Here is a 26,852-nt window from a genome sequence, read left to right as displayed (position 1 = left end):
ATAGTGGATTGGGGTAGTGACAGTCCTCAGACTTTATTCTTCTCCTTCAGTAGTAAATTGGTTGTTCTAGAACTTTCACCTCTTCGTTTAAACTTTAGGGTAAGTTTATAAACATACAAAACATAACCTACTGTGATTTTGATTGGGTTGTCATTGAATCTATAGATCAAGTTGAACTGACATCATGATAACATTTGAGTCCACCTGTTCATGGAAATGGAATATTTTAATATTTCTTCATTTATTTAGTTCTTTATTTAGTATATCTTCTTAGGTGAGAGTTTATTCAGTTTTTTAGTTCACCTTTTGTTCATGTTATTTATTTTCTTATCTTGATTCTTAAGAGTTCTTGGTATATTTTTGGATATCAGTTCAAATAGAAGATTTTTGCATCTATGTTTATGAGAAATACTAGTCTATGGTTTACTTGTAATGTGGCCTCACACATGCTAGGCAAGTGATGTCCCACTGAATTACAACCCCCCAGCCCTATATTTTTTCCAAATTAAAAAAACCCAATTATATCTTGTAGGTAGATGCAAGGAGTTGGTTATTCTTGTTGGAGTAATGGTTTTCTGTATCTGGGGAAGTTATCTTCTGCAGTTTTTTTTTATCAGAGTTTTGTAGTTATCCTCTATCTTGTAAATATTTCGTTAGGTTTATACCTAAGTATTTCATTATTTGAATGCTAATATAAATGTCAAGTGTTGAAAATTCCACATTTCACTTTCTTTGCATAGGAAGGCAATTGGCTTTTACATGCTAAACTTGTATCCTGAAACCTTGCAAAAATTGCTTAGTTCTAGGAGATTTTAGTCAATTATTTTGGATTTTCTACATAGTGCAATCAAAGACAGTTTTATTTCTTCTTTTCCTGTCTGTATACCTTTTCTTTTTGTTTCTGAATACATTAGTGAGAATGTCCAGTACAATGTTGAAAAGCAGTGGTGTGAGGGGATGTCCTTGCCCTTTTTCTCATATTTGTGGGAAAGTTTTGAGTTTCTCACCATTAAGTACAATGTCTAGAGGGAGGGGTTTTTTGTACATTATGATTATATAGTTATCTCATTCCCTGGTACCATTCCTTTTCCTCCCCTCTTTCCTTCCCCTGATCCTCTTATCCTACTCTACTGATCTATTATTACCTCAATTAGTGTGGTTGTAAGGTATTTAAAGATGTTTACCTAGTTGAGGAAGTTCCTTCTATTCCTAGTTTGCTGAGAGCTCTTATCATGAATGCTGGATTTTATCAGATGCCTTTTTCACATCTATTGATATGATTATGTGATTTTCCTTTACTTTGTTGATAGGATGAATTAAATTAATTGATTTTAAATGTTGAATTACCCTTGCATAATGGGAATGAATCCCATTTGGTTATTGTGGTTTAACATTATTATAAATGATTGGATTTGATTTTTAATATTTTTGAAGATTTTTGCATCTATGTTTTGAGAAATACTAATCTATGGTTTACTTGTAATGTTTTCCTCTGCTTCTAGTATTTGGCCTGATAGGATCAATTAGAAAATATTCCCTCTACTTTCATCTTCTGGAATAGATTGTAGAGACTTGGCATAATTTTTTTCTTAAAAATTTGGTAAATTCACTAAAAGTTAACTGAGTCGAGTGCTGTTTTATATTGGTATTGATTAGTGATTCAGTTTGTTTAATGTATAAAGGAATATTCAGACTATTTATTTCTTTTGGCAATTTATGCCATTATCTTTCAAGGATGGTTTATTTCATCTAGTTTATCAAATTTATAAGCATAGAGTTGTTCATAATACCCCTTAATTATCTTTTGAATATCCATTATATCAGTAGTAATGTCCTCTTTCATTTCTGGTATTCATATTTTACATATTCTTTTTTTCTTAATTTCCCTGGTTAGAGGCTTATAAAATTTATTGATTTTTTTCAAAGAACCAGATTTTTATTTCATTGATTTTTCTCTACTACTGTTCTCACTCTCATTGATTTTTTTTCCTCTAGTTTTCATTTCTTGTGCTAGCATTAGATACTAATTTGGTTGTCTTTGTAGTAGTTTAAAATGGAAGCTTAGATGTTTTTCTTTACTAATATGCATATTCAATGTATAAATTTCCCTCTAAACACTGCTTTTACTATATTCCACACATTTTGTTAAGTTTTATTTATTCTTTAACCCCTTTGTTGTTTATAAGTGTGTTGTTTAACCTGAAACGATTTTGAGATTTCTTAGTTCTCCTTCTGTAAATGATTTTTAATTTAATTTTATTGGGATTTGAGTAGGTACTGAATAATTTCTATTGTTTAAAATGTTTTTACATTTGTTTTTTTTGTTGTAGATGCACACAATACCTTTATTTTATTTATTTATTTTTATGCAGTGCTGAAGATTGAACCCAGTGTCTCACACATGCTAGGCAAGCCTTCTACCACTGAGCTACAGCCAGCCCTGTTTTAAATTTTATTGAGATGTGTCTTGTGGGCCAGAATATGGTTTATATTGGTGAATGTTCCATGTAATCCTGAGAAGAATGTGTATTAGGTTGTTGAAACAATGTATAGATGTCAATTATATTTGGTTGGTTGATGTGCTGTTGAGAGCAACTATTTAGGCTGATTTTTCTGTTCATTCATAATAAGGGGTATTAAAGTTTTCAACTATAGCAGGATATTTGATCAGTTTATTTGAACACACCTTTTGCTAAAGTCATTGGGTGTATGCACATTAAGGAGTGTTTTGTCTTCTTGGAGGGAAAGGGGAAACATTCTGTGGTCCTGTGATTAGGTCTCAGTCATTTGGTGAGCTTGTATCTCTGCTTCTCAGTTTACCCTTCTGTTTTTATGTGGGACAGGATAGAGAAAGGGAGATGGAGTTGTGTGTTTACCTTTCCCCAGGTGAATTAGGCTCAGATATAATCACAACAGGTTAAATTGTGGGAGAAATTCTTTTTTTCCTGAGTGCAGGTGTTGTTACAAAGAAGAACATGCTCTGACATATTTTCAAGTGGCTCCCTTTTCCTTCTTTCTTCTGGAAGCATGTGTTGATTTTCCTCCAGTATTTACTGTGAATTTTCAACTCAGACTTTCCACACTGAGCCTTTGGCAATTTGTCAATACTCTAGCACTTATTCCTGCTGATGGGTTTATGGTCTGGTCAAATGTAATTTCCTGTGTCTTCTTATAATACTTCTTTGGTGAATAAGAAGAGTTGTTGGGTTTCTGTTTTTGTTTTGATGTTTTGTTTTGTTTTGTTACCGGGGATTGAATCCAGGGGCAATCAACCACTGAGCTATATCTCCACCCACTAACCCACACTTTTTTTTTTTTTAATTGTTCTGGCACTGCCAAATGGTGCAACCACTCTGGAAAACAGTATGAAGATACCTAAGGAAACTTGGAATGGAACCAACATTTGACTCAGTCATCCCACTCCTAGGATGTAGTAGTTATACCCAAGGGACTTAAAACTCCAGCTCTTTTTAGAAAATTTTTTTATTTAGAGACAGGGTCTTGCTAAGTTGCTTAGGGTCTTGATAAATTGCTGAGGCAGGTTTTGAACTCACCATCCTCTTGCCTCAGCCTCCTCAGAGGCTGAGGTTACAGGCATGCGCCATGGGGCTTGGCAAGTCATTTGGCTTTTCTAAAAAGTTTACTTAGCTTTTTGCTTGTTGTTAGGATGAAGTAGCAGTTTCTAAGCTTCTTAACTGTCAGACAGTAACCCTGTCATTTTACTTCTGCAGACAAGTATGTTGAGGCTCAGAAAGATATATTTGATAATATAGTTAAGGCTGTTAAATAAAAAGGGATCAGGGTACAGTCTGTATAATTTCCTTGTCTGGCCATGAGGAAGTCTCATGAGGTCCTATGAAAAACTTTCTCATGAACAGAATTGACACTCAGGGGGCAGGAGAAAAACCACTGTTCTTTTGGTTTTTCTTTTTTTTCTAAATGCAGCTTTGTACTTAAACAGGCACTTCCTCAAGCCTTTGAACCAACATTGACAGGAATCATGAAGCCTAGTAACTCCACAGAAGAGAGCAGGACAGGAATGCAGAAAGGGCCTCTGAACTTGGAATATTCATGGAAAGACCTCCATCATACTCCATAAAATTTTTAACCTGACATCCACTGTATACCATTCTGTCATTATATCTTTGTTACAATAACTACAGAATAACAAGGATTCCCCTTTGGTTATAGAAACTCGAATCCTCTAGGATTTTACCATCCTAAGGCCTTCCTCCAACTCTACCCACATTGACTCAATCCTCATCAGCCCTCAGGAGTATTTATTACCATATGACAATTTCCATACAATTTATCTGCCCCTTTTGCTAGAATGTAAGTTCTGTGTGGTAAAGACATGTGTCTCTTTGGTTCATTGTCATATTCAGGGCCTGAAATAATGACTGTTATATAAGTTTGCATAAATTTATTGACTAAATGATTTACTCACAAATGAAAAGGATTTTCAATTAAATTGACTCTATGTCCAGGATATCAGTTTTGATAGTTTTAAGACACTTTTTGCTTACTTTTACTAGCAAAGGCATTCGGTCATAATGTCAAAATGTAGATATAACTTATATGACAGCTTCTCACTAATATAATTATATGTAAAATTATTTGCATTTCCCAAAAATATATACCAAATGGTAGATTAACTCCAGAACCCAATGTGGGGAAGGGCAGAATAACCTAAAAGATATTCAATACTCTTTAAAATATCATATCAATATAGAAATGTTTTTCTTTACATTTAAAATATTTTACTAAACTATAATGTTATGGCTAGAAATTTTAATACTAAAATCTTAAAAAACTTGTTATCTTTGGTTTATACAATTTATGAGTTGTTAGTTTCTTCATTATACTTTTCAATACTTTCTATGATTAATGTCTATTAATCCTATAACAAATAGAAATATTATTTTTAAAAAATATGATATGTATTTATTTTAAATAATATATATTTTTAAAATAACCATATGATAATTTCATCAATATTGATAAATTGAAAATATTATTTAAAAAATATTTAAGGGTCCTTAAGGTAAAAGTGTAAACCACATAGTAAAACTGAGGTTAAAAATGTTAGGTAGACGGGGCATGCTGGTGCACACCTGTACTCCCAGAAGCTCTGGAGGCTGAGCCAAGAGGATCAAGAGCTCAAATCCATCCTCAGTAACAGTGAGGCACTAAGCAACTCAGTGAGACCCTGTTTCTAAATAAAATACAAAACAGGGCTGGAGATGTGGCTCAGTGGTCGAATGCCTCTGAGTTTAATCCCCAGTATCAAAAAAAAAAAAAGAAGTTAGCTAGAATGTTTTATTTTTTTTAATTTATTTTAATAAAGTTTAGATATGGAGACTTTTCATCACACCGATGCTGATTAGTAGTCCTAAAATGGTTTTCTCCTCAAGGTTAATGATTTATATATACAATATATTTTATATGATATTAATAATATTAATATACATTTTATATTTTTGATGTAACAGTTTTGAACTCAATGGCACTTAACCACTGAGCCACATTCCCAGCCCTTTTTTGTACTTTATTTGGAGATAGGATTTCAGTGAGTTGCTTAGTGCCTCGCTTTGCTGAGGTTGGCTTTGAACTCATGATCCTACTGCCTCAGCCTACAGAATTGCTGTGATTACAGGTGTGTGTAATTATGTCCAGTTTAATATAAGTTTTTAGTATCATAAGTTATTCTTGAGATTTTTTTCCCTATATAATATGAATTAAGTAACATTTTTATTAATAAAACTTTTTAAACATTTTCAGATGTAAAAAATGTGCAATGGTGCAGACATGTCCCATAAACTATTTACCATCTGCCATTATTATTAACTCCTTATATTAGTATAGTACATTTATTAATATTAATAAAACATTATGGATAAAACATTTTTAAGCAAAATCCATATTTTATTCTAATTTCTTAGTTTTTATCCAATATTGTATTATTATTATTATTATTATTATTATTATTATTTTACTTCCAGAATAACACATTATATTTAGTTGTCATGTCTCCTTAGGGTAAGCTTCATTTTGGCAAGTTTTCCTTCTCTGGTTTTTGATGACATTGATAGTTCTGAGTACGAACTAGGTATTTTTAAATATGCCCATCAAGTGGTATTTGCCCAGTACATGACTTCTTATTAGACCAAGGTAACATGTTTTGCAGAGGATGATCATAAAAGTAAAATATCATTTTCATCACATCTTATCAATGGACCATACTATCAGTTTGTCAGGCTACTTCACTGTAAAGTGGTTACTTTGGCTCCTTTCCATTCTGTACTTTTTGAAAAAGATTCACTAGGTATAGCCTTCATTTAAATATTGAGTAATTATACTCTACCTTCTTGACAGGGAAAATATTTATAATTCCCTGCAATTTGTCTTTTTCTCCTAATTTCTTTATTTATACAATCACTTATTTGAAATCAGTGCAGATTAATGGATATTTATTTTATAATTTGTTAAAATACCATACTACTTTATTTTTCTGCTCATTGTTCTTACCATATCTCATGAAAACTTGAATTCACAAAAATCCAAGAATCCTTCCTTTGGATTCTGTGTAATTTTGACAAACTCCCATCACTTAGTGCCTGTGTGTGTGTGTGTAAAACATTTTACTGATTTCTGTTGCTATAAGATGATTCAGGTGTATTTTATATATTTTCTGCCTCAAAGTATTTCTGCCTATTACTTTATGGAACTCTAATTCTTTTTATTGTGGAATGGATTTTAGAAACAAAAACGTGGGTACAAGGGTGTTTTTTTCCACAATGGAATAACACTTTTTTTAAAAAAATATTTTTAGTTGTAGATGGACACAATATCTTTATTTAATTAATTTATATATTTATTTTATGTGGTACTGAGGATCAAGCCCAGTGCCTCACACGTGCTAGACAAGCGTCCTACCACTGAGTTATAACCAAGGACTTGGAATAACACTTTTAAGGCATTCTCATCCAACAAAGAAATCTGTACATACTAATCCATGTATTTATAGATATCTATACATATTACTATACATATGACCATCAGTATCTATATTAAACTAAATATGAATTTATACTGATATCTTCAACTGTAATCCACTATCAAACTGATCATTTATACCCTCCTCTCTCTGCTTATCGATATATTCTCATTCCATGCATAAGAAAGCTGACTCTCTCAGTCCATTACCTATTTCCTTAATTATTTTATTCCAACATACACGCATTATCAGAATTGGTAACCTATCACAGAAACATACTCTACCCATTTTGCATGGTACTTTTCTGCACAACTCTTTTGCATTTAGTCTTACAGACTCCTGCTTTCCAAAACTGACTCAAATCACCACCTCTTTTCCCCAAGTTCATTGAAGTTTTATATATTTGCAAGGTTTTGTTTTTGCCATATATGGAATTCTATCCTGAGATGTCAAAAACTCCTAAATAATTTAAAAATATTTCTTGTATTATTTTATTCTTTGCCCTATGATTTTTTGTGTTTTGACAAACACATTACATACCCAGCATTACAGTATTTTACTGATAGTTTCACCACACTCTAAAGTCCTGTATTTAATTTACTGCATTCTTCCTCTTTTATCCCGAAACAACTCATCTTTTTACTGGAATAAGGTGTGGTGCTTCCAAAGTTGTCTTACAATTGAAATCACATAGAATGAAGCCTTTTCAGACTGTCTTCCTTCACTTAAAAATAAGCATTTGAGATTCAGCTACATCTTCTGGTTTCAATGCTCCATTTTTTAAAATCACTGAGTAATAATTAATTTCATGGATATACCACAGCATGTTTATGTATTCACTACCAAGAGGCATCTTGGTAACTTCTAGGTCTGGGACATAAGTAATAAAGTTGTTATGCTTATTCATGTGCAGGCTTTTGTGTGGACTTAACAGAAGAGATGGGCAAATAAGTATCTAGGTGCACAATTGATAGATTATGTGGTAAGTTGACATTTAGCACTATATATATGCCTTCCAAAGTGACTCCTACTTTTCACATTCTCAGCACCATTTGATAATGTTTAATTTTTAAAGTTTTGTTCATTCTGACAGTTGTGTGGTGATATTTCAATGCTATTCTAATGTGGAATTTTCTAATGGTAGATGTTCTTGATCAGTTTCATACATGTTTACATCTCATCTGTGTATATATTTTTGGTGCTCTTTTTGCTCAAGGCTACATTGACTACTCAGAGTGTTTTGTGGTTTCATGTGAATTTTAGGATTGTTTTTCTAATTCTATAACAATTTTCATTTATAACTTGATAGGAGTACCAATTCCTTTCTTTTTTATTTGTTCTTTTTAGATATACATGACAGTAGAGTATATTTTGGCATATTATACATACATGGAGTATAACTTATTCTAGTCAGGATCCTATTTTGTGGTTTTACGTGGAGTCATCCTGGATTGTGTATTAGAATTTTAATTGGCATACGTGGACTATTCACATTATAAAGGATTTCACAACACTGGCATATTCATCCTCTTTCAGGACAACGTGGAGGTGTGTTCAACAGTTACCTAAACGGTTGTTGGTTGCCTGACTCCTGTTACTCATTGATAATGTGCTTGGATTTTCTCTTTTACTTGTCTCATTTGTACTACTCCTTCATTTGTATACCCTTCGATTAAACTATACATAAACTACTTTAAAAAAGAAGGATTTAAATATACCTGGTTCAATATGTACTACAACATTTATGTTTTTGCTCATTACTTGGTTTCTTTTTCTTCTTGTATCATTTTCTCTGTTGCTTATTCAACATGTCTTATGATTCTCTTTTCATTCCTCTATTAGTTTATTAATTATATTCATAGAAAAAACTTTTTTGGTTACCCTAGATTTTTTCCTTTTACACTTTTAACAAATCCATATCCACCTTCAAATAACAGAATTTCAGTGCATATATCATTTTCCTTCTCCTAAAACATTTTTAAAAGTTGTATTTCAATAAAAATCTATTCATTAGAAGTCCCTCAGAACTTGTCTAAGAAAATCTTAATTTTTTGCCTTCATTTTTGAAGAATACTTGCTGAGAGCCATAGCCGAGTGGGAATGACACATGGCATTTTTGCCAGAACAGAGTGGTTGAGAGGTGATGCCAGCAAGCCATTGAGATGATAATGGTTATGTTAAGCTGTGTATTCAATTGTATATTAGACCCTTGCTGTCCACCTTGACCTGCTACTTTGGAGTTCTCACGGGGATTCCTGGAGAGTTCCCATTGGTTGGGGAAGTGTGGGAGGAAGGATTTCTGGAGGAGGGATTTCCAGTTGGTGTGGTGTGTCCTGGGAGAAAGCCACTTGCGTGGCATTCACGGGAGTTCGGGAGTTCCAAAATAAAGTTTGTTCCTGCTTCAGTGGCTCGTGACTTGTGCTGCGGCAAATACTTCCATTTGTTATAGAATCCTAGGTTGCATTTTGCTTTATCCTTCAATGCTTTAAATATTCAACTTAACTTCCATTTTGATAATAGTTTTTTTTTTAGAGAAGTATGTTTTAATTCTCATCATTTTTCTCTATAAAGTATAATTTATTGTCTTCTAGCTTCTCTCAAAAATTTCTCTTTAAGCTTAATTTACTGCAGTTTGATTAGAGTATACTTAGATTTTTTTTGGGGGGGGTCAGTTTTCTCTGATCCTTACATCTATGATTTGGTATACATCATTCATTTTGGAAAATTTTTAGCCGTTATTGCTTTAATGCTTCTTTTTCTCTTTGTTTTCCTTCTGATATTCCCCTTACATGTGAATTATATTTTTATAATCATCCCATACTTATCTGGATCTTCTGCTCTTTTGTACTTATCATTATTCCTTTTACTCTGTGTATTTCTCAGTAAATTTATAGTGAATGATCCTCAAGCTAACTTATTTTTCTCAGATGATAAACCATTCTAAAATATTTTTTAATTCTGATAGTGATTTTGATTTTATCTTTTCCTTTTGATTTTCATCCCTAGAATTTCCATCTTTCTGCTTTTTTTTCAACCTCTTTCTCTTTTATTCTACCTTTTCACAGAATCCTGAACATATCTGTCATAGTTATTTTTAATGTCCCTGGTAATTCCAACATTTGTTCATTTCTCAGTATAGGCTAATGCTTGATTTGTCTTTGGGCTTTTCTCTTGCCTTTTAGTATGTCTTGTAATTTTTTATGGAAAGTCAGACATAATGTACCATGTAGTAGGAGATGAAGTGAATAGATTTATATTCTGAAGTTTTATGTTATGCCTATGAGGAGGGATATGTTTAATATTCTTTATAGCTGTAGGTGCTAGAAACTTTATATTCTTTCAGTGTCCTTGTGTTTGTCTTCCCTATTGTGTTTGACATCCCTAAGAACTTCTTTTGATTGGTTTGTCTCACAGCGCTTTGAGGTATATTATGCCATTATAATACCAGATCCTTATTGATGTGACAGTAAGGAGTGTAGAGAAAAGTATTCTTTAATATTATGATTAAATCTCAGTCTTTGTGTGACTTTGAGACTTGGGCTATATTCTTTACAAGTTAGAGACATTAGATCCCACCTTCACCCCTTAGGGGATTGTTTATAGAAGAATTAACATTTGATGCAGAAGACTGAGTAAAGAGGTTCTGCCTTACTAATGTGCCAGGCATCACCCAAACCATGGATAGAGCACCTGTGTAGAACAAGAGCAAAAAGAAGGATGAATTCATCCTCTCTGCTTGAACTGGGACATCATCATCACCTCTCTTTGAACATCAGAGCTCCAGGTTGCCAAGTCTTAAAGAGTTGGACCAGAAATTACACCATCAGCTACCATGGTTCTCAGGCCTTCAGACTCAGACTGAAAAGACTGAATTTCTTTCATTTTTAGATCACCTAATCATGACCTTTACTGAAAACAGATAATTTTCTCCCAGAGCAGTTATTGATAGACTGCTTTATTTGCACAAATCTCTATACTTCTGAAATCAAATAGTCAAGTCTCTATTATCATAAAAACAAGCAACCAAAGATGGGCTTCCTCTATGAAGACTACAATGGAACGTCATGTTCCCTGGGGAAATAGTCCTGGAGTCATTCTCTGAGCTCTGGAAACCATCACACTTGAAAATATAAAATTGATATCATCATGCTCCAAGTTATTGTTTCACTGCTTTTAAAAGTAGTGAAATATATGCCACAATATGTCTCATTCTAAAGGTTGAAAATTTTATGCTATGACTATAATGACATCATTCTGCCTCCTACAGAAGGCTTTTGCTTAGGGAATTCAGCAAGAGGACAAAATTAACAGGAAACGTCACTTTCACACACACAGATGGAAAAATGTTAACATCTCTTGAATCCTATGACAGCCTTCTTGATGAGAACATGCATGTCACTATAAGGTACCAACGATGTGCAAACACATCTTATGAGCAGGTGCTAAACACATCTTATGAGCAGGTCACTGCTAGAAGATGGAAGCTTTGGCGGTGCTGGGAACAAAAGGTTTTTGTAGTCACAGTCTCGAGCTAAGAAATAGGAATCATATGTAAGAGATGTTCCAGACAGGATAAAAGTTAGGGACACTTTGGTGACAATGTACAGAGGTGGCCTTCCTACTTCTATTTAACCTTCATTTCACAGATCATGCAGAAATCCTACTTCTCACTTAAAGATTATGTGAAATAAAGTAATTTTCTACTAAAAGTCTAAATAATGTTATGACCATTCCAATATGAAAAAGAAATATGTGACCTTTGTCTTTCTTGAGGCCTGACCTCGTAGAGGAGAATTATAAAAACTGTGCAGTAATATTTGTCAAGTTGGTTTTTCTCAGAGACCTCTTTGTGCTTCTTCACTTCTTAAATGTATTTCCAAAATGCCAATATTCTGAGAACAATAGAGAATGACAAAAAAATTTTTCATAAGAACAGTCAAAGGCATATATGGCCAGTTCTATTTCTAGAAAGAATGTTAACATAAGTTTTATATACACAAGACGGAGGAAATAGTCTTTTCTTTGCCATGAGTAATCCTAGGAAAGTTTTTTTTTTCTCTCTCTCTCTCTGAATGTTCGCAGAGCTAGAGAGTGAGGATTAGAAAAGCAGTGCTTTTTATATTTGTGGAAATATATGACAAATGGAATCTAGAAGATTTTATACTGAAAAAGAAAAAAAGATTTGATCAGAGCACAGGAGAGGTATAAAGGGATATTAAGCATTAGTAGCCAATCAATCCAGGTTATTACTCAAAGGACTGAAAGAGAAATTAAGGTAGTTTCCAGTTTCCTTTCTCAGTCCTAAAACACACACACAAACTACACACTGCATACACTTGCACAAATATCCTTTCTAGCACACTACTCCATTAATTATCTTCTCTCTAGTGTCTTTTCAATTTGTTCCTTTATCTCCCTCATTCATATTAGAAAAGCACTTTCCTCAGTTCAACTTACTTTTCAAGTTAAAGCCCAATGTTCTTCCTCTGTAACTTTTTCTTGCACCCTTAATATCTGCATTCGTGAAAAAAAAAATGTTACTATTAGGAATTAAAATACACATCAAATCCAGATAATTGTAGGCAAACTTTATTTACTTTTCCCCATCCTTTGAAGGCTCATGAAAAAGGGTCTTTTTCTTAACAATTTCCTTCTCATATTCCTTTAAGGCCTCTTACCCCTAGTATCTTGAATCTTCTTTTCTTAGATTTGACCTTCATGTGATAGATTATCAGAAATAATAAGGAACTGGGATCATTAATAATAAAGAGTTTAGGCATTACTTTTTAGGTAAGTATATTCCAAAGTTTACTTTTTAGAATAATAGACTGATAAACATTAATAAGTGTGTTTAAACTACTCCATGATCACAAATGAGTCTGGTCCTAAAAGTCTGACCATATTGAAATAGGTTTTTCTCTATTAGAAAAAATTCTTTACAGCTAATTTACCTTGTGGTTTTTCCAAGAATTACAATTTCTAGAATATGCCTTGGGAATTTGCTTTAGGTAATGAGGGGTCACAGAAGAATTTAGCTTCTAATTTTAAAGAGTATTCAAGCAACAGTACAAAAGATGGCTTGAAGGTAGAAGAATATATATGGTCACATCTTGTCATTTGAGAACAGAAGCAAAAGGATAAAGCAAAAACAGGACTTTGAGAAATTAGTTGCAGTATTATTGGGACAACAATTGTGGTCTGAATAGGTAGTGTCACAGGAAAAGATAATGGAGAGGACAAAGACTTTTAAAGCAGTTTTTGAAGAAGTTAGATTCAACAGAATTCAGCTGGCTAGTTACAAGAAGGCAGAAAGGTTCAATGCACGACTAACATGGATCTGACTGAAGGGTTATAATATGATATGGAAATTCAAGTCCAGGGTGGCATGTGGGGCACTAGGAGGACCAGTGGAGGGCTGCTGCCCTCTGAACAGCACAAGAGAAGGGGAGAGGAAACATCTACAATTTTGCAAAAAAAACTAATCCTTCTTTTTCATGTCATGTAGCTATGTAGGGTGAACAATTATTACATATGATTTCTTCTTTCAGGGATTATTTCTAGTTGCTTCCAATGGTATTCAGTCCTATAGAAGATTGATTGATATATTTAGTTGCCAGTATAGCTAAGACAGAATTCAGGTCTAGTTCCAAATTGGAAATTCATGATTATTCACTCTGTTAACTTCTTCAAGTGATCCTACTTCTATTTAAAAAAAAATAGCATTTTATAAGCTTCAAAAGAGACACTTGAAACCATATTTTTCTCTGTTTATCTTTTCATCTTCCAGCTCTGCTTTTTTCACCTTCCATAATGCCTCTTATATCCAGACAACTTCAAAATAATCCTGAAAGATACAAAAGTAGAAATGAACAAGCGGAAAGGCACCTCATTGTTGTCAGTGGAAAGACATCATGATGATGTAACTTACATGAAATTATCATTAGTTTCTTGTCCCCCCCCCCCAAACTAAACAGAGTTCAGCTAGGATAAAAGTAAGAGTACGCTGGAAAAAAAAAGAATGATTTTTAAATAAGAAAAATAATGATAACATAGCCTTAGAATTTAGGAGCACATGTATAAGTCTCCAGTAATTAAAATAATATGAAATACAGGCATGAAGAGACAGGGGGTGTAATCCAGAGAAGGGAGCTTCTATGGGTTAGATATTAGGTGTTCTCCAAAAGCTCATGTGTGAGACAATGCAAGAAGGTTTAGGGGAGAAATGACTGAGTAATGAGTGCCTTGACTCAATCAGTGAATTAATCCTCTGATGGGATTAACTGGGTGGTAACTGAAGGTGGGTAAAATGTGGCTGGAGGAGGTGGGCATTGGGGATATGACTCCAGAGTACATAGTTTGTATAGGGTGAGTGGAGTCTCTCTCTGCTTCCGACCATCATGTGAGCTACTTCCCTGTACCACACTCCTCCAACATGATTTCTGTCCCACCTGAGCCCCGAGGAATGGAACTAACTGCTTATGGATGAGACCTCTGAAACCATGAGCCCCCAAATAAATATATCTTCCTCTAATTGTTTGTTAGGTCTCTTAGTCATAGCAGTGAAAAAGCTGAGTAAAACAGGAAGCATTTATAATAACTTCAAACACAAAAATTTGACTATGTATCCTTAGTTGTTTACATTCCGAAACCAAACAAACAAAAATTAGATATTTTGATACTTAGTGTCATGTGTAACAATGAAACAGACATGATGAGACCATTATAGTACTAGTGGGGGGGCAGTGGGACAAATGAAGATTTATATGAGGATCCTTGAAAAATAAAATTGTTGAAATGAGAGGAGCATGTTTAGGATTTTTAACCACTTTTAATATCTTCTTTAATTCATGATTCATTTTAAACTTAAGAATACACATTTCTTAGCTTTGTATTCTGAAAATATATGAAAAGCAATATCTAGTTCTACACATTTTACATCTAAATTATGGTTTTTCAATTCCATTGCATAATATAAGGAATAAAATATATCACATATATATATATATTTTTTTTTAAAGAGAGAGAGAATTTTTTAATATTTATTTTTTAGTTTTTGGCGGACACAACATCTTTGTTTGTATGTGGTGCTGAGGATCGAACCCGGGCCGCACGCATGCCAGGCGAGCGTGCTATCGCTTGAGCCACATCCCCAGCCCAATCACATTTATTTTAATCCATGAATTAAAAATAGTTCTTTAAAAACATCTAAAGACTATCCATTGGTCAGTTTTGAAAGATGTTAGGGATAAACACTGTTTGCAAACTGAAATAAAAAGGGTAGTAGACATTTATCCTAAATTTTCTATATGATTATAAGTCAAGGTAATTGATTATTGATAGAAAATTTTCTTTACAGTAGTATTTCAGTTAATAAATTAAAATGAATAATTGAAATAGAATATCACTATTTTGTAATAAATGCTATAACAAACACATAAAAGTGAGAACCATATATTCCCTCAATATACAGAATGTAACCTATAAGCAAATATTGTCAAAAAAATTTTAGACCTAAATCTGATTAAACCTTAAAATTTCACCATGATATTCTGGGAAAAAGAAGAGACAAAGGACATTGTACATGTTACCATGAGCATGCATTCAGCAAAATATGAACTGTGTTTCTTTAGTAAATAAATTTTAAGAAAAAAAGAGGTGAAAAATGAAACTAAAAATTTAAAAAGATTTCAGAACTATTACTGACCCATTGAAAAGAATGGTGCTTATTTGAATAATGATTCAAAGAAAGAAATTATAAAGACATTAAAAATAAAATTATATAAACTTGAACACTCACTACATTTCTGGGTCTGTTAAAAATTTTATATTATCATTATCATTAATATATGATAATAGTATTAGGTTTTTCTTTAATGAGTGTTTACCTTTTTGAAATTCATATTCAAATATGTGTGTGTGTGTGTGTGTGTGTGTGTGTGTATACATATGAAGTGAAATGATGATTGATGATTGGCTTCCAAACATCTGGAGGTATAAGTAGGTACAAATTTAAATAAAATATAACCGGTCATGAATTGGTAATTTTTGAAGCTGTTGAATATTTGGGGGTTCGTTTTGTTGTTTACTTTTTTATTTTGAAAATTTTTATAGTAAACGTTAAATATCAAGTTATTTCTTCCTTACATTTTCACAAATCAGGTTCTCATTTTCTTTTCTAAAAATTGTCACAGTGTTGGTCTCATCAACCTGAATTCTAAATCACTAAGATTCACCCAAGACATGTTCATTATATTCATTCTTTTGAAATCTTAAAATAACTTTCCATGAGTAGCCACTCTCCTCACAAGTTGTAAATGGTTCTTCACTTTCTCAAAATAAACCATCATAATTTTATTCAAAATAAATCACCCTTAATTTGACATCAGGGATTCCATACAATCTGTGACCACGCAGTTGTCTGTGAATTTTGCACCCTGGTCAAAGCAGTCACATTTGTACACTTTTCTCCTTATCCTTAGAACAGGCCATGGAACTCCATCTCTTGCTCTCCTAATGTCCCTGTCTGAGCAGGTGTAGTTATCTTTGTCTTAAAATGTTCTTTCTTCAATAATTTTTCAAGTATAACCTCTTCCATGAAGCTTTCCTAAACACATTTTTCAGTCTATGGACAACTGTCTCTTCAGTTTACAGAAGCAATGACTTTCTCACACTCATTTTATCACATGCTACTTTATATGACCAGTGCCATTTTAAATTTTGTATTTAATAATTATACATTTTTGTCATATATTATACCTCTTTGTCTGGGACTATGCCAGATTTCTATGTATCTAAACACTACTGCAGTGTTTATATATATATTAAGTATTCAATAAATGTTTGTTGACGTTGCTCTTGACATTACAATTGGTGGTAGTGATGGCAGTGGTAAGAATAAAGGAATTTCATTTGACAATAGTTGTCAGTGTTCCAAAATTTCTTTATTAAGGTGATCTTGACTCTTAGACAACTGTGAAAATTCAATATTCCTTTGGTCCTTAGAGTTCTAATCTGTATATCCCTATAACTTGGTCCTTATAGTCAAGATGATTTAAAACATACCTAACCAGACAAAAAGAAAAACAAACAAAATCTTATTTTCAAAACTTTTAATTGGTTTTATATTACTTAGAGAAAGAATTACAAATATCCTGGCATAGCATTAAAGGCTTATAATCTGTTCCAAAATCTGGAATCAAATTTTATTCTCATTATTTCCCTATATACACATTCTAGTACAATTAAAGGAGTCAGATTTTAAATATCTTTGGAATCATTCCTCTATCTCCATTAAACTTCCTTACTTTAAGTTTTCACAATCTCTTGGATGTTTTCAATCCTTTTTCTAGTAGACCACATGCCTCCAACCACATTCCCTTCCAGTTCATTCTTCATCTTTAAGTGAAGCCCAAGAAGGCTTTATCTTGTTTAAAACTCCTCTATGACTCTCTTAGAGATTAAAACTAAATTCCTTGATGTGATTTACTGAACCCTATTTGATCTTCACTTTCATTATTTTAATACCTGCAATATGAGTATCTCTATATATGACTAACTATAGAATGGCAAAGCTATTCAGCCTGTTCCAACAAACTTATTGTCAAATGTGGGTAAAGCCAACAGACATAAATATGTAATAAAGAACAAGAGCTATGACAGAAAGAAACAGATGCCATGAGATGGAAATTTGGGGAAACATATTTTAGACTGAACATGAAAGGAAGAATTTTTGCTGAAGTAACATATATACTGCTTCCTTTATGTGGGGGAAAATTCTCCAAGGTGAAGTCTGAGAAGGTACTGAAATTAGAAATAACAATAAAATTAGACTAGATAACATCCCTATGTGTTCATACCTATTCATTCAATGTTACTTTTGGAAAAAAATAAGAGTAAGAATTTTTATATGTAAATTAAAACAACATTTTGCATTACACAATGTATTTTTCTTGTCTGCCATGTGTCTTTTATCTTTATATATATTCTTTCCATTAAAACTTTTAAGTTTTCAACAGTATTCCACTATATAGTGTATAGCTGAATAGCGTTTTCCATTCTATATAGTGATCCCCTCTCACAGAACAGGTATTGAAATAATAAAAGTGAAGATCATAAGGGGTCCAGTGTATCATATCATGACCTTTAGCCTTTACATCTAAGGTAGTCACAGATTATTTTAAACAAGATAAATCTTTTTTTTTTTTTTTTGGCTTCAGTGAAAGAAGAAGCATGAACTAGAAGGGAATGTGGTGGGAGGCATGTGGTCTACCAGAAAGAGCTTGAAACAATCCAAGAGTTTATGAAGATCTAAAGTAAGGAAGTGTAATGGAGATACAGAAGTACAAGTAACTACCACTTTCTGCTTCCTGCTTTCCCCTACCACAAAATAATTATAAATGTTTAAATATATTTCCTTTATCCTTTTCATAGTTCTCTTGTTTTACATTTAAATTTTTATCCATTTGTTTTAATTTTTCACCATAAGGCATGAGAGGGGAACAAACTATTGTTTCCTATGTGGCTAACCATTTGTTATAATAACAAAAATTGGCATTTATTGTGGTTGGCTATGAGTATCTAGCTCATAATGAATGTTTTGTACTTATTATTTCTCTTAACTTTGAGGTACCAACCATGTAGTTACCATTATATGCCCTCAACTTGTCATTGAAGGATCTGAAGAGAATTTCGTGATTTGCTTGAGGAGGTAGTACAACTATTAAACATAAAAGCTTTGATTAGAACCCTGAGCTCAAGAGTTCATTCTGTTCAAAATTGCCTTGTACTGATTTCCCGAATCCTCTTCTCACTTATCAATTTAAAATGTTTTATTTATCATATGATAAACTATATTGCATATATTGAAATATACTGCTATTGAGTTATTTCTGGATGTATGAGTTATATGCATGTGCTCATATGTGCAAGAATTTAGATATCATTGAAGGACAGATGATTGGTTGCTTTTGTTCCATATTTCTATGCTTCTACTAATTGATTTAGTCATCTGACCAATTAAATATTAAAAATATTTAATACCAGAATGTGTTTTCTAACTTATAGTTTTAAAATTGTCTCTCCTTTTTCTTTTCAATTTTATCCTCAGGTTTTCAGGAAATGATAATCCTTTGCTCAACATAACTGTGGAATTTGACACAACAATATTAAACTCCCTAAAAAGTGATTATATGTTTTTGACAACTTTTGTACTAAAATTATTCCATGTAATATAAGAAAGGATCAGTTTTTAATTGTTATCTGTTATCTTGATGTATTATATAGTTATATAATGCCAAATATATTGAAAAATTATAAAAACATTCTCCTAGTCTCACAATCCAAGCTATAAAAAGGTAAATATTATTTGCTCTCAGATTGGGTTACACATAAGTTTTATATTTTAGAAAAACACATTGTAGGCCATGCACTATGATCTCTTGAGATAGTCTTTAAAAAAAAAGAATATCACCTTCTTTTTCTTCTTTGAAAAAAAAATGATTGTTTTCTTCTTTTAAAAAAAATGATTTTAATTGGCTTTATTTCCAATTCTCAAATTGGGCAACACTTCATTCCATAAAATAGTATAAATGTTCCTTACCTTTCTTTAGCAGAGCTGAATTACTCAGAATTGCTACCTGCTCTTTTATAAACTCCTTCAAAAGAACTCTCTCCTTAACATTCTTATATTAGATGAAGTGATCAGTTTGTTATTGAGACACATTCCCTGCTGTGTACATTGCAAATTAAGACAGAATTAGGCACTTAAGAAAAGTGCATTAACTTTTTTAGGCCACTAGGGTACCATTTAAAGCCCTTGTGTAAAATTGTCTTTAAATCAGGTCATCATGATGTCATTTAATCATTATAGAGCACTGAAATAGATATTTATGAGATGGCTCCCTAGTAGCCTGAAAGGTGTCCAAAATCTATGACCCATTCCGAAATCAAATGGGCTAAACTACTTTCAGAATGCCATTGATTTCTCAGTTCTATCTGTAATTCTCAGAAAGAATGTGCAACATTTGACAAAGGAAGAGATAGCAGCTGAAATTCCACTACCAAGCTCAATCAAAATTATTTGCTGAGAAATTATTCTTGTTCTCTTTTCATTGCATCGCTGTTTTTATTGCACAACTATAGAATAATTCAGGGCCTATTAGCTGGTTGTCTCTTCCTACCAAATGATACCCATCTAAGAAAAATTGTAGCTGATTATAGAAACACAGAGTTGGAAGGTTTCTTTAGAAACCATCTGGTAAGAATAGAGTTTGCCAGGTACAGCCCTTCTTAAGCTATCTCAGACTGGTATCTTGCTTTTAAAGTTCTCCAAAATGTTTTGCTAATATGGAAAACATTGTATACTGAGGTAGAACTCCCTTTGGTGTATCTTTTTTATCATGATAGTATTGGGCAATAATATCTCCTACAAAATAAAAAGTTTTTCTATAGAACTAGGTAAAAATCTTTTACTGAACCTTTTAAGATCTATGAAATTGTCAGAATATTATATTTTTATAGCCCTTAGCACAACCTACAGGAGATGTGTGGGAAACTGTTTATATTGTCACTTTCTATGACACTCTAATGAGGAGAATATTCTAGAAACTGAAAAAGTACATGAGAGAAAATGTTTTCCATATTGGAACAAAATTATTCCTTAAAAAAAATCCCCCAAATTACCATTTACATTTCTATTATCTGCCTATTTTTAACTGAATCAAATTCCCAGCTATGCATTCATTTATCAGTTCTGTACAGAACTTTTATATAATGCAAAGAATGAGATTATACCTTGTGATGTCATGTTGCTGTATTTAATGGATACTTCAAACTGTAGTCAGTCTCACATTACGGTTCAAAATTTCCATAAATCCAAAATCAGATAATGGAACTGGAAGAAAAACAATATTTTAGAGGAGGGGAAGCAAAGGTAGTTCAGTTTCATAAGAAAAACAAATTTCAGGTTTAATTTGCTTCGTGTTCATAATTTTGTAGAACATTTTATTAGACTTCTATATATAAAAACACAGTACTTACTGTTACATTTTCCATCTTCTTCTGCATGTAGGATAGTGTCCTTTAGGCTTAAAACTCCATTCAAAATGCCATGCTAACTATAAAAACGGGTTTGTTTGCACTTATATACTTAGCTCCTTATTCAGGCCATTGTGTGTTTTACACATCTCATAATCGAGATCTATATTCTGTGTGCTTGCAGCAGTCTTATGTGGGTTTGTCTCCGAGCCAGATTTATCTTCGTATTTCCCATTATAGACTGAAAGGACTGTATTAAGGAAGCCTTTCTTTTCAGTTCCTGCTTGTGATTGCTAACATATCAAATTTATTCCTTCATAATCCAGATCATTTTCCAGCAGCTTTGAGGCCTGCTTGTAGTAGTTTGTTAGAGAGCTCATAGTAACCCTACACTGACAGACCAAAAAGCCCTTCGACTGTCACTTTATGTCATTAACAATTTTCTAAAGCCATTACAGATGGGATGGACTGATTAGAACTGAGGAGGGAGGATCTTTTTCCCAGCCAGAAATATCCCCTGAGACTTTCACGCCGTGTGAAGTTTCTAGTGATTAATGGGAGAAAAATAAGGCCGCCTGTCCCACAGTTGCCATAGACTTTATTTGAAAAAGAGCTTATTTATATTTGGAGATCTCTCTGGATAACTAAACATTAACTGGAGCACAAAATACAGATAGAGTAATAGGTTTCAAATAATAGTATGCACATCAGTTTTAGGTCCTGACGTTGGGTTTTTCTCTCCTTGTTTTAGTATAGTTATTATAATTTAATGTCAGTGCTGTTCCAAGACGAAAGTGTTTATCTTCCCCTGGCCTTTTTCCCTCCACTTCTGCTGTTTTATTTCTGTAAATGAAAGCTACAGCTGGAATATTGTTTTACTGCAAATCTCACACCAGCACTGTCAGTTGTGATATGACACCAGAGATTCTTATCTGTAGGTTGGGTTGGAATTATTAAACATTCTCACATTGTGCAAAGTGTTGGGGATGAACAGCAGTGCAGTGAGGTGCATCCAACACTTCTGTCTTTCCCACCTGATCCTTGAAATATGACTCCTTTAAAGGGCTAATGTTCACTTTCTATAGCTTTATATAGAGAAGTGACAGTACTCAAGAAGTAACATGAACTGAAAATTATAGTAACTTCCATCTCTCCGTCTTAATGCATGCTTTCAAAAGCGATCTTAATGGTAGACCTCATTTGAAAAGAAAACAATTGACTATTTGTGATTAAGAACAATGAGATTTTTATGAAGAAAAATTGCTTGCAGCCTAAATATTAGAAAATATTTACATTTTTTCACTTTTTTAAATAAACTTTTTTATGACTATGATACCAAAGCAAAACATTTTATCAAACTAAAGAAAGAAATGAGGCTTATGTTTTTCTTGACCTTATTTATTATCAGACCTATAAAAATATTAACTCAGATTATTAGAGGTACATATCATAACTATATATTATTTTCCATCTTGCTAATGCTTAAGAAGATATGGAATTTTTATCTTTAAATGCAGTCCATAAATGTTAATCACCATGACACTTTCAGAAAACTAAAAAGAAATATTACCTTCATCCTAAAGATAAGGAGACCAAAGAAGCAAGATTGATTTGTCCAGAAATTCTCACTTAGCTTTGTCATTTTACATTCCTGAATTTCAACTTTGAGAACATTAAGTCAGTTTCTCAGAGCAATAATGTCAAATACATACTAAGGCACCAAAGTCTCTCAGATGCTGTGATTCAAAGTCGTATTTGCAATCTGTAGAGAGAAATTTCCAAAAATTGTATAGGACAAATCAGAGGATGATATTTATGCCACAAATTTTCCTAGAAAGTACAAAATTACTTCCTGTGTTTTTGATTGGAATAGGAATGTATAGCTAAAAGGCCATATTAGTTATACTTAGTTACAAGTCATGGAAAGCAACCAAATTAGCTTGCTTGTAAGTGTTCAAAATAAAGTTGCAGATTAAATAGTTACATTAGAATATCGGCTAAATAATGAAGTTTTTAAAGACTTTCTTAGTTGTAGGTGGACACAATACCTTTATTTTATTTTTATGTGGTGCTGAGGATCAAACCCAGTGCCTTCCACATATGAGGTGAGCACTCTACCACTGAGCTACAACCCCAGTCCATGAATAAGTTTTTTATATAAATAGGTCCTAAAAATTTCATTCTGCATTGTTATTTGCTGAATTTGGGAACCCTAATCAAAACACAATTTAAATAAGTTTAGGCATATATGGGAATGAATCAGAAAATCTAAATTTAAACAACTAAAAGGCAAAAATTTCAAAGATGCAGTTAGTCTCAGGATCAGCTAGAAGCAATAACATGAACACCTTAGCATTTTCTTTTCATTCACACGTTGGCTTCATTATTTTTTTACTACAAACTTAAATTTGTGAGAAAACTTCTGTTGTTTATGTAAGTTTTACATTTGAAAATTTTGCCACTGGAGAGAAGAATGTTCTAATGTAATCCCTGACCCCAGGGAAAAAAAAATACCCAAGCAGGGCTATAATTGGTCTAGACCTGGCCAGGTGCCAACCTCTGGAGTTGTCACCAATAGCCATTGCATTGGGGTTTGTGTAAAAATATAGCACCTTCTACAAAAGTTATAGGAGGAAAGTAAAATCAAGGAGCAGGCAAAAACAATTTCGAAGGATAGAACAAGTTGTTCTCAGATGAAAGGGGTTTCTTGGCAGGAGAAGAGTAGACAACAAGCACACATATATATATTCCAAATCAAAACAGTTCAAGCAAAACAGGGTGTTTTTTAATTGAAAGAATGCAGTGCTGTATTAAAGACTGACTACCAGGGGAATAGCATTCAGGCATCATAGAAGACCTGGACCACTCTTTGTAACTCTGGTTGGTTGGTTGGTCCTTTCTATTTTTAATTCTTGTGTGTGTGTGTGTGTGTGTGTGTGTGTGTGTGTGTCTGAAAACTTCTCCTCTGATTCTGTCTGGTCCAGGTTTCATTGGTATATTACAGTACATACTGCATAGCTGTCCGAAGCCAGGGGCCAGAAGCAGCATGACTGAGAGCTGGGGGCATATTTGAAAAACTTCAGTGAGTGCGGAACAATTTTCTGAGAAAAGATGTCTATTACATTCTGTTTTTTTAAAACAAAAATAGAGTTACTACTTGTTTTATTTACTTCCAGGCCCCAAGAGGAAAGTATATATTTTCATCTCCTATTACTTCCTTTCCTAAATTAACTGTACCCTTGGGATAATCAGTCTTAGGCGAAACATGTAACTTAGTCATATTGATCCACAGTTCTATAGTCATCCATTGATCATTGAAGAATACAGTCTGAGTGGTCACAATCTATGAATTCCATTAAGCAAGGATTCCATACACATACCGAGAAAATAATAATTGTTAAGATAATTTTCTAAAGATTCACCTTATATAGAATATTCTGAGATGCTTTTGTCGCGCACACTTATAGAAAATGATGAATTTATAGCATAAGCAGTTTGTCCCTTTGACTTAATGCTGACAGTTTGATTTGAAATTTGAAAATGATGGCATTTACAATGAAATGCAAAGCTTCAAAGCTCCACATTTTCTTGGCATAACCACTGTAACAGCATTAGTTCTTGTCTTTTAAAAAATTTATTATTATTGAATACTAGAAAGTTGCTAAATCAGGTGAATTTCCAATAAGCTATTTAGTAGACCCAAACAATTAGAAAATGGTTACTCAATGACTTCTAAAGGTAGATTTATGAGAGAAAAGGAGAATATCAAAGCCTTCATTTTATATAATCTTTCATGTACATTTTTTTCTTATAATGCTTGGCACACCATGAGGGGTTAAAGCAAGACTCTGCAACAGACACAGAGACAAGGTGCTGTTATTCTCTATTATCCCCAGTTCCATAGTTCCACTCACTAGAACAGTTTTTACCTCTAGACTCAGAGGTGCTGACCCTGTCATAGGCTCCATTACCCTGATTGGAACAACCAATATAAATGGTAGGTAAATCTAAAGAGTAAGTATATTCATTTAGGGATATATGTTGAAAGAATAAGAAAAAATAGAAAATGAAATTATGATCTATAACTAATTTCATTTTCTATTTTGTGGAGGAAGAGAAGCCCATAAAAGAGTCTGAGGTTTTAAATGGGAGAGGAGAGAGAGAGAGAGAGAGAGAGAGAGAGAGAGAGAGAGAGAGAGAGAGAGAGAGAGAGAGAAAATGGGAGCAAGAGAGATTTACAGAACTGATAGAAAGAGCAAGTATCAAGGAGGAAGGAACTAACAGCATGAAATGGTACAGAAAGGATACTGGAAAGCATCTGCTGAATTTGTCAGGTTAGAAATCAACAGTGATGTTACTGAGAGCAATTTCAGTGGAGTGGCTGGGAAAGAAACCAGAACACAGCAAGGTAAAGAGGAAAAGGAGGCAGAAAACTTTAGAACATGAGCATAAACAACCCTTTTTAAAAGCTCATCTGTGGAAAATCCAAGTAGGATCAGTAATTTTGCATATTTTGATAAGAACCAGAAATTCTATACGTGTAAGAACACTTTCAACAGACGTCTCCAAAGACATGATTAAAATTCTGTACAACTATTCCCAGAAATCAAGCTTGTCTTTTTTTCTTAAAACAATATGGCTTATTTTCCAGTCATTTCTAGAGTGTCAATCTAAAAGTCAACCAAAACAAAAAAAAAAAAATGGAGAAATTATGTACCTGAGCTTGTCTCCTTTTTCATCATTTACTGATATATTTAAAATATCCTCACATTTTTGAAGTAGAAGACTTATGTGATGGTTTGGATGCGAGGTGTTCCTCCAAAGCTCATGTGTGAGAGAATGCAAGAAGGTTTGGAGGAGAAATGACCAAGTTATAGCCTTAATGTAATCACTGAATTAATCTCTGATGGGATTCACCGGGTGGTAACTGAAGGCAGGTGGGGTGTGGCTGGAGGAAGTGGTTCATTGGGGGCATAGCTATGGATATTTGGGTCTGGAGAGAGGAGACTCTCTCTCTGCTTCTGATCATCATGTGAGCTGCCTCCCGCTGCCACACTCTCCTGCCATGATGTCTTCCCTCACCTTGAGCCCTGAGGAATTGAGTCAGCCTTATAAGAACTAAGACCTCTAAAACCAACCATGAGCCCCCAAATAAACTTTTCCTCCTCTGTAATTGTTCTGGTGAGTCTTTTAGTAACAGTGGTGAAAATGCTAACCAAAACAACACATTATCGTTATGTTACATATGCATGTACTAACATAATCTACCATCAACAGATTCTGTCATTGCTTTTTTTTTCGATACTGGGGGAGTGAATCCAGGGGCTTTTCACCAATCCCCAACCCCCTTTTTGAATTTTATTTGGAGACAGACTCTCACTGAGTTACTTAGGGCATCACTAAATTGCTGAGGCTAGCTTTTAACTTGCAATCCTCCTGCCTCAGCCTCCTGAGCCACTGGGATTATAGGTTTACCTTCTTAATAAAAATGCTGATACATATATTACCAAATTGAATGGAAATTTTAGCCAGAGGCCTATTTTATTCTATTGTTGTTTTGGAACACTTAGCACTTCCCACCTGGTCTCTTGTTATACTTATCTCAAGTAAATTATATTTATTCTGCAATCTTCCCCTCCAGGTCCTTTGCAAGGTACACTTAAAGAATGATTTGATCAACTCATTCTTCCTGACAAAGGATAAGAAACAGCCTAATGTGTTACCTCTCTCAAGATAGCGGTGTATCTGAGAATTAAAAGTTTGGAAATTAATTTCAAATTGAAGAATTTTAGCTGTGTAGATGGATGAAGCATTGGTGACT

This window comes from Ictidomys tridecemlineatus, chromosome 5 (assembly GCF_052094955.1).
Source record: "Ictidomys tridecemlineatus isolate mIctTri1 chromosome 5, mIctTri1.hap1, whole genome shotgun sequence".
NCBI classification, from domain to species: domain Eukaryota; kingdom Metazoa; phylum Chordata; class Mammalia; order Rodentia; family Sciuridae; genus Ictidomys; species Ictidomys tridecemlineatus.
The sequence above is the reverse complement of the archived record's forward strand: the minus strand, read 5'-3'. Positions refer to the sequence as shown.